The sequence below is a fragment of the Sinocyclocheilus grahami genome, unplaced genomic scaffold (assembly GCF_001515645.1).
Source record: "Sinocyclocheilus grahami isolate Dianchi unplaced genomic scaffold, SAMN03320097.WGS_v1.1 scaffold2153.1, whole genome shotgun sequence".
Taxonomy (NCBI): domain Eukaryota; kingdom Metazoa; phylum Chordata; class Actinopteri; order Cypriniformes; family Cyprinidae; genus Sinocyclocheilus; species Sinocyclocheilus grahami.
In genome coordinates this window covers 1-9,532 of record NW_015507332.1, presented here as the reverse complement: position 1 = coordinate 9,532, position 9,532 = coordinate 1, and the positions used below count along the sequence as shown (strand labels likewise).

The 9,532-nt window shown below is 36.9% G+C and overlaps 2 long non-coding RNA genes across 2 annotated transcripts in view; one reads left to right on the top strand and one right to left on the bottom strand.

Annotated features, from left to right (window-relative positions):
• The window catches only part of LOC107574224 (uncharacterized), an 11,305-nt gene extending 6,400 nt beyond the window's left edge, over positions 1 to 4,905 (bottom strand). Inside the window, exons 1-2 of the long non-coding RNA XR_001607644.1 lie at positions 4,822 to 4,905; positions 1,440 to 1,585 (exon numbers count right to left, since the gene is read on the bottom strand). This is a non-coding gene — a long non-coding RNA (uncharacterized lncRNA). The remainder of the gene's footprint in view (positions 1 to 1,439; positions 1,586 to 4,821) is intronic.
• A 1,755-nt stretch (positions 4,906 to 6,660) lies between these two features.
• Positions 6,661 to 7,549, top strand: LOC107574223 (uncharacterized). The gene is made up of 3 exons (XR_001607643.1): positions 6,661 to 6,877; positions 6,978 to 7,072; positions 7,209 to 7,549. It is a non-coding gene; the product is annotated as an uncharacterized lncRNA (long non-coding RNA).
• Positions 7,550 to 9,532: the final 1,983 nt, after the last annotated feature.

Genomic DNA, 9,532 nt, shown 5'->3' with positions numbered 1-9,532 from the left:
GTTTTGAGTTGATTAGCTGATTGGCATGTCACCATATTCTCATTTGTTGAGATAGTGAATTGGTGGGTTTTTGTTAAATGTGAGCCAAAATCATCACAATTAAAAGAACCAAAGACTTAAACTACTTCAGTCTGTGTGCATTGAATTTATTTAATACACGAGTTTCACAATTTGAGTTGAATTACTGAAATAAATGATCTTTTCCATGACATTCTAATTTATTGAGATGCACCTGTAAATTCAACTGTATAACAGTTTCACTGCAGTTCATGTTACAATGTTAGAATTTAAGAACAATACACATAATACATATGCACTTATCTGTACATAGTAAATGCAGTTATTTTTAAGTGGTTGTTGACATCCTATCTAAAACGGGATTTAGCCAAAAAAAAAAACATACAACAACGTTACCGCTCTAATATGTCTTGCAATATCAGTGTGTGCAAAGGTTCTGCGCGATCCTCTTGTTCAATATTCTCTGGGTCTGAATCCGGTTCAAATTGATATGGCAATATTGACGCCATCCTTAACTACACTGGAGCAGACGGAACTAGCTGCTTTGGAAGGGGCGGGGCAGTACTGAAACACCCAATCACAACGCACTGGGACAGCTAACTAATCACAACACATTTCATTTTTCGGAAACATGATTTAGCCAAAAAAAAAACAATAACGTTATCACTCTAATATGTCCTGCAATATCCGTGTGTGCAAAGGTTCTCCGCGATCCTCTTGTTCAATATTCTTGGGGTCTGAATCCGGCTCAAATTGATATGGCAATATTGACGCCATCCTTAACTATACCGGAGCAGACGGAACTTGCTGCTTTGGCAAGGGGCGTGGCAGTACTGAAACACCGTCTAAGCTGTTTGCCAATCACAACGCACTGGGACAGCTAACCAATCACAACACATTCCGTTTTTTGGAAGGCAGGCCTTCATCAAACCCCGTAACTATTCGAACCGTTTGTGCCAGGCTGGGGAGAAAGGTATTGTAATAATGTAAATTATATGAAAAATAATGCGTTTTTCGAACCAACAAGCATGAAAGCCTGTTCTAGTATACCCCCAAAACAAAAGCAAGACTTTGTAAAAGAGCATAATAGGACCCCTTTAAACTTTTTCATCCGATGAATCAGAAACAATCCTCAGATGAATCAGTAAATGCTGGTTATCTGCAGCTGTAACAGTAAGTCAGTGTGTGCTTCACTAACAGTGGAAACAGACTCTTGGTCTGGTTTGTGGATCAGTGTGTGACTCCTGTCTGAATCTGCTGCTGTTCTCAGTCTGTGTTTTCTCTGATTGAACATGTTGAAGCAGCACTTGTCGACTCGTGGAGCGTCTGAGAAATGATGAACTGTGATCCAGTGATTGTTCACGCTGGTCAGTGTTTATCAGTGCAGCATCAACTGACCTTAACACTGGATTATATCTCACCTGGGGTCAGAGGTCACTGGATCATCACTGAATTTAAGAGGAGGAGACATAGATCTGTCACTCTTCAGAGACACACAGCTGTGATCAGCAGATGAAGATCTCTCTCTGCTCTCTCTGCTCTCCATAATCACAAACTGACTTCAGTCCTGCATATGGAAACACAAGAGAACACATGACACGTAATATAGTGATTATTATTCCAGTGATTGCAGTGAAAAGCAATCTTAACGCTGCACACACAATGAGATTGAAGAGAATGTGGAGCTGCAGCAGTTTGTTCTTCTGAATGCATAAAGTGCTGCTTTACTGACTGCAGTGGAGAAGATCTGAAGAGTGCTCCTCATGAGCATCGTCAGTATCTGAGCTCACTGATGCTCTTGTGTCTTACTGAACATATCTGACTTCAGCAGCAGGAGAAAAGCAGGACTCTGTTCAGAGCTGGATGTGTTTCTGCTGCTGTAACGTGACGTCACTCACACACATCAACTAACTGATCCTCACATCTGATGAAGATTATATTCAGAGCTGATGTTTCATTGTTGAAGCGCTGCTGGAAACCCCTCAAATCTCAGACCTGCAGATTATTATATTTGTCAAATGTGTGATAGCTGCTCTTCTCCACAATGAGTTTCGCTGTGTTCACCAAACAAACACGATCAGCAACACAATCACACACATTTCACTGTAATCATATTATTCCAGCACATTTTATTTTTTAACGTGAAAGCAAGGTGGTGGTGCCTCATATTTGTATGTTAATTTATCAGTTTATAGATATAAGTAATTTCTATGAGGCCAGCAATCATAATTCTTGAGATATCACACATACCTGCTTTTAAACATTTTGGCCTGTAAATTATAAATATACTTCAGAGGGCTGAAAAACAGGACAGGTCAGCTCAGACAGGTCCGTTCTATGCAATTGTTTTGAAAGCGGTGCAAAACAAGAAACTAGTTTCAACATGATTTGTCCTTCATATCTTGATACTGAACTCACAATACAATATTATCACAATATTTTAAGTCAATTTAAAGCAGGTGTGTTTTGTTTTATTATTATATCTTCTTGGACATAAGGTAAAAAGTTAACAAAAAATGACTGTTGATTAAAATTACAAATTTCGTATGAATTTGGGATGGTGGCTTAAATTGAACTGAACTTGAACACAGGGCAATGGTGACACCAGAATAAAAATATTCATTACTCTGAAGCTGAAAATACGTTATATGCTTTTAACTGTCACTGGCTACCGTGGTATTACTGGTAAAATCAGACATTTGACATCAGGACTCACGATATTCACCCAGTGCATTATATTCAACGTTATATCTATAGTTTAATGTAGTGCTGTTTGTGTGCTGCTGCGCGTTGTGCACCCGTCTATATGCTCATATTACTAACGTGCCCTTTAAATAAATAAATAAATACAAAATGCTGAGCCATTGACTTTAGACCAGGTTTTAGTTGGTCAATGGCGCAATCGTCTTCAGTCGCCAACAATGCGCTTGAACACACCTGGTTTCACAGATGGGCGCAGGTGCATTTGCTATTTAAACCACGTGAAAATAATGTGTCGAGCTGAAACTAGCAAAAAACACATTGCGCCGGGTATATGGTAGACCCCCAGATGTTTCCCCAACAGCAAACCAAACGTTCACTTAAAGCATAACGGATCATTTCGGTGTGAATACTCGCCAAGACTGATGTTGTGAAATACTGTAATTCTGTGTATATCGTGATATACCGTCAGTCCGCTCTTAATAACCCTTTTAATATCAATCAAGTCCCGCACTTTATATGGGGCATTCTACAGAAAAGTCCACTTTTGGTATGGCAAGATGTCTTAAAATGTATTTCTTTTTTTAACATTTAAACTTAGACCACATTATTATATTATCTTTTGAATTTATGAATACACATAAATGACAGCTTAATGATTTTTTATATTTTTTGTGCATTTATTTAAAGACCACATGTACCATTTTTTGTCACTGGTGTTACCTTACTTCTCTGGCAATTTTAAGGTTTTTATGAAATATTATTTCTCAATTTTTTAGTACATGTAGTCAGAGTTGCAGAAAAATGATGATAATGCAACAAATAAGGAGATTATGTTTTATTTATTTTAATCAGGTTTGTTTACAGTGTGATTGAATGATGTTAGTTCATTTACGCAACCATGTATTTGCCATAACAATCAAAATATTTGTAAAAACAGTTATAAACAAGTAATGATGCAATGCTTTACATCTTAACTCTTGAGTGAAGCAGAATTCAATGGATGTAAAATTATTATCGTGACACATGTGACGCATTTTATTTAATGTGACAGAAAAAAGTAACACCAGTGACACAATATGAAACACCAGTGACATACATAAGACCAAAGATCCTTATTCTTTAACTACAATTAAGTAGATAAGACTAAATTGTTACATTTGGCATACATTTGGCAATCAGTGAAAGCAGTTAGTAAAAGAGCATCAGCATAAACTGATCTTCACTGGTGTTACCCAGTAGGAAGGTAACACCAGTGACACAATATGAAACACCAGTGACATACATAAGACCAAAGATCCTTATTCTTTAACTACAATTAAGTAGATAAGACTAAATTGTTACATTTGGCATACATTTGGCAATCAGTGAAAGCAGTTAGTAAAAGAGCATCAGCATAAACTGATCTTCACTGGTGTTACCCAGTAGGAAGGTAACACCAGTGACAATTTTCATGAAAAATGCATTTTACAAAATGTCTGCTGCAAGGTATCAAACCACATGTTGTCAATCATGGTATCCTCACTAAATTAAGTCGTTTAATCTAATATTCTAGTTTTTTACAATTCCCTAAACATCAGACACAGCGCTGTCTCCTGCTGAAGACCGCCGCTAAAGCAGCCAGCCAAGCAGTTTCATACGCACAAACACAACTGTTTACAATAAAGGACATATTTAGGAGGGTAGACTTCTCAGAAAACGATCAAATAACGATCATTTTAGATGTGTAATTAGTGTGGAGGACCGAGATCGCTAGACGATGGCTTATGAACTAATTTTTGAGAAAGAATTCATGCTTTCAGTGGTTTTGCCTGCAGCATGTGTGGATTCAGACTCGTTTATTTCGGATTTCAGACTATCTCCTTCTTCGGTAGCCTATATTCCCGACTGTAAATAATCCGTAAATGAATCTGAACTAAGAGCAGAATCTAGAGCTCGATATGATTATAATCCTGAAGATGAACTTGAGCAGCTTCATCCACTTTTACATGCGTCACAACTCTATTAATGGTGTTAAGATCGGATATAACACGACAGAGACGCCAATGCTAAACATAACTACAATAATATGGAATAATACCAGAAGCCGATGAATAAACTCACCTTAATATGATGTTTAAGACCGGTTTTAAGTCTTCAAAACTTTCGCATTTTCCTTTCGAGTTTACTTTCGTTTTCGACTCAAAGTAGTCGCCGCAGAGTGAGAGCTGCGCATGCGCATAACACCTCCTCCTCCTCCTCCTCTTCTTCTTTTCCGGTTTATTGGCAAACATTAAATGCTGCATTACCAACTGGTAATAGTGTGGAATATGGACCAGAATGTTTACTATACATATAGTTAAAACAGTTATTTTTTATTTTACTTTTGTATTTATATGTTTGTATTCATTTTTTTATTGTTGTTGTTGTTGTTGCTATTGTTGTGTTTTGCATGCTTTGAGATGTGCAACGTTTCCCTATGTTTGGGGATATATATATATATTGTTAAAGAAAAACAACTTCAATTAGTTTCTCTAAGATGTTGAAAAAAGAAATGGTAAAACTGATCTTCTGACTCTGTTTGCAGTAAATCAATTAAATCAAAGTGTATTTTCAGCTCTCCTAAGCTTAATCAACTGTCTTTCTCTTTCATATTTCTGACAATATATCATAACATGCTCTACGGTTTCTTCCTGCCGACAGAAATCATATTTCCCTGAGCTGTTTTAAACAGTGATGCATTTAGTCCAGTGTGTCCAAACCTGAGCCTCGATATTATTGTCTCGTCTCTCCTGTTCCTTCCTGCATACCTCATTCATTTTTGATCACTTCATTTTCCACACCTTCCTTTGAATCCCTCTTCTTCTTCTTCAGTGTTATGGCAGGTGGCACCATTATTATTGCCACCCAGTTGTGTAGAACTAGATTGCAGTGCCAGCCAATCAAATTGAAGCATTTCAGCCAATCAGAGTTTTTTTTACATGCATCTTTTCCTTTTTTTAAACTTGGACTGAGGTCTGAATCCCACTCGCACAGGTCTAAACCATTATTTCCCACAGCTTTGTGCTTTATGTAAAACAAAATTATACAATTTAACAATAAGTTACAGCTGCCAAGTATTTTACATTTGTGTTTTCTCTTTTGGATGACAAGCAAATTATTCTGAATTATTATTTTTTTTACTAAAAGCTTTAACATTTAGTCGTAAGGAAACAGGGTTTCTGCGGGTCAAGTTAAGACTTTAAGAACAAATGAGGAAATGCAAAACACAAATATGTTCTGTAAACCTTTATGTAAAGAGTAAAACAATGATTTGTATCAACTTCAGAGTTTGATAATACAACATCCAACAGATATACATCACTTTTTCATTCATTTTACAAAAATGTTTGAAACATTGTTTCCAGACACTAGAATATGAAATACTTAGGCCTATACATAAAACCCGTTCTTAAATAATTGATAAATTATCTAAATGAAAGAAAAGCTGTGACTAGTAGTAGCCTATATGCAGAGATTCGGTTCATTTTTGTGATTCGCTCCATAAACAACTTCACGGAAAGGAAAGTGAGACGGCAGAAATCGGCCACCTGTTCATTTCCTTTATTTTACAAAAGCACAATGTTTTGCTTTTATTGTGAATGTACAAATAAAAGTGAATCCTTTATAGTTTTGAATGATGCATTTCTTATCTGTATGACCATAAATGAGGGAGAATTGTAAGTTGTTTCCACTTTTTAAAGGAAGAAGTTCAAGTGATCGCACACACATTTCTCGCATTGCAGCCCGTTCACGATCATCATAAAATACAGTCAGCCAAACATATGAGAAAGCACACTTTATACACAATATAAATAGCCTGTGGTACAGTCTGTGGCGCTTAGTGTTTTACAGGAATATTAAAACGAGAGTGAAGAAGAAAATCAGGTTTACGTAATAAATCAAAGTGTGGCATGCGCATGCGATGATCTGCACGTAAACAACCCATGCGTGTGATGCTGCTGACGTAATACACGCATGCGTCGTGAAACTCTCCACAATGGAGACAGAGGGGGACTCGGGGGAGAAGAATTGTTGGATAAAGTTGTTATTTTAGCTTTTTTGCGCAAAAGTATTCTTGTATGGGGGGGCGCTCTTGCGCGAACACGATGTGGACGCGTTTTTAGTGAGCTCCTCACAGGTGAAATTTCAATTAAATAATAATAAGTCCTAGAAGTTTATTTATTTTACTCTTTCGCTGGGATATGATTTATGAACACACACTGTCATAAAGTTGGTAGATACTGTGTGTTCTCATGGCAGCTCCGGGCAGCAAACGAGGTGGCAAAGAGACGCGGGCTAACACGGCTAGCTCGGCCGACTCGAGAGGACTGCGGTAAAGTTGGTTTTATATTCACACATTCGGACTTCCGTGTTCAATAGCTTTGTTAATATGCATTTAAAAAGGATACTTACAATTAATTTTCATTACCGACTATAATGAGCAGTTCCTACAATCCATTTGTCTGCAGAAGTCGATGTTTTTATAAGGCTGAAAAACACGTTTATGCCTATGGAATGATGTGACGTCATCACCACCAGAGGGACCGTCTACAAATTACATGACACTTTTATGGAAAGTTGCTAAAGACTCATTTGAGCTGAAAAGCGCTGCTTGCTTTTATTGAAAACGTTCCAGAGCATGTTGATATATTATACATTTATATAGTTAATATATTTAATAAACAATTTGTGCCTCAAGTGTATTTTTTGTTGTTGCTATTACTGTGGTTTCTTCAATGACACATTATTAAGTTCAATAGCTTTTAAAAGGCTTGATGGACTGGTCCTGGACACATTGGAAAATCTTAACTTCACCCTAATAAACATACTACAACTCTTTATTGTGCAGCAATTTTCCTTATATGGTCAATTTGTACTACTTCATAAAAAAGTGTTGTATTGGTTTCTTCAATGACACAACATTTAGTTCAATAGCTTTTAAAAAGCTTGATGGACTATTCTAGAACATGGTGGAAAATTTTTATTTGAACCTAAAGAGCATACTACAAGTCTTTAATGTGCTATTATTTACTGTAGATGTTCAATTTCTATCATCACTGTATTCTATGGGGTTCTTCAATGGCACAGCATCCAGTTCAATAACTTTTGAAAAGAGGGTCACACAGCTCCAAAACAAAATGCTAAATATTTATTTGATCATAAAGAACATACTACAACTCTTTATTGTGCAAGTTATTGCTTTATGCTCCCAGCGTATTGCATTGGTTTTTTCATTGACACCTTACACAGTTCAATAGGTCTTGAAAAAACAGATCAAGTCATCCGAGGAAGATTGTAAATTCTTTATTTAGTCTCAAAGACCAAGCTACAATTCTTTATTGTACAAGTTTTTGCTTTATATGCTTCATACCTATTAATGACATTTTGTATGGGTTTCTCCATTCACACATGGTCTACTTCAATAGCTTTAGAAAAAAGAGTCGTAGTGATCCAGAACGAGTTGGAAATTGTTTATTTGACCTTATAGAGCAGCAGTGGCGAACTCCGGTCCTGAAGAGCCGCAGCCCTGCAGAGTACAGCTCCAACCCTAATTAAAACTCACCTGCCTGTAGCATTCTTGTAACCCTTCAGACCTTGATTAGCTTGTTCAGGTGTGTTTGATTAGGGTTGAAGCAAAACTCTGCAGCGCTGCGGCTCTCCAGGACCGATGTTCGCCACCCCTGTTATAGAGCATACTCTTCAGTGTACATATATTTGCCTTTTATGTTTTTCTCAATCACACATTATCCACTTCAATAGTTTTTGAAAGGAGTGACCGACTGCTCTAAAACAAGTTGGAAATCCTCATAAATAGTTTACAAAACAAACTATAGTCCAGGTTTTCTTGTCTTTTCATCTCTGTTTTTGTAATTTTGTGTGATACAGAGCTGTGATCCTTATGAGGTATGCAACATTGTTGACAAGGTGTTGAATTAACATAAATCTATTATTATGTTTTATGTTTATGCTGTTTTCAGTATTCATCTAACATTAAACTCACTCAATATCATAATCCATATTCACTGATCAATATTTATAGTCTTGCAGAACTGTCACTGTCCATGGTTCTGAATTTTTCATGTTATTGAAAAACATGTTTTTTACATTTTCCAATTTGATAAGAAGCTAAGTGCATTGCTTTTTATAGTTGCACTAAAACAAACTCAATATAGCCTATCACCACAGCACAAAGATTTGTTAATGGAAAGACTTACCTTTTCACAGCTTTTAAGCAAGCCTTGATAATATGATTAATCAGCTGAATGGCATTTTTGGCCAACATGTCACTGAACTTTTTAGATGCAAATCAGCATGCTTTGCTGAAATGTGAACATATGCATGTAGTGCACCAGCAGACAAGATGACTTTCCAGGCAGGCCAGTTTATGAAATGAGCCCTCTTTAACTGCTATAGTGGAGGATGGTTTGCTACAATTTGATTGGATGCCAATGGACTAACACAAACAAACGTCCAGTGATATCAGATAAGGAGGCTAAGACAACCACCAGACACCTTGCTTGGCCAAAAAAGGCGATCCCAGCACCCAGGAGAGGCCATTTTAACTGGTCCAAAAGATTCACCTTTTTACCAAAACCCTCCTTTTACTTTCATTCTAATGCCTAGGCTAAGATGACCATAAATTCCTTTGACCTACAGATGCAGCATGCAATTTTGCTGGCCATGCGGTAACAATGGCTAGAACAAAGGAGATCAAACTTTTCACATTTTTCAACTTTTCACACCCCTAAAATATGTAGCGTCTCGACCAATCTGACACACTAATTTTAATTTG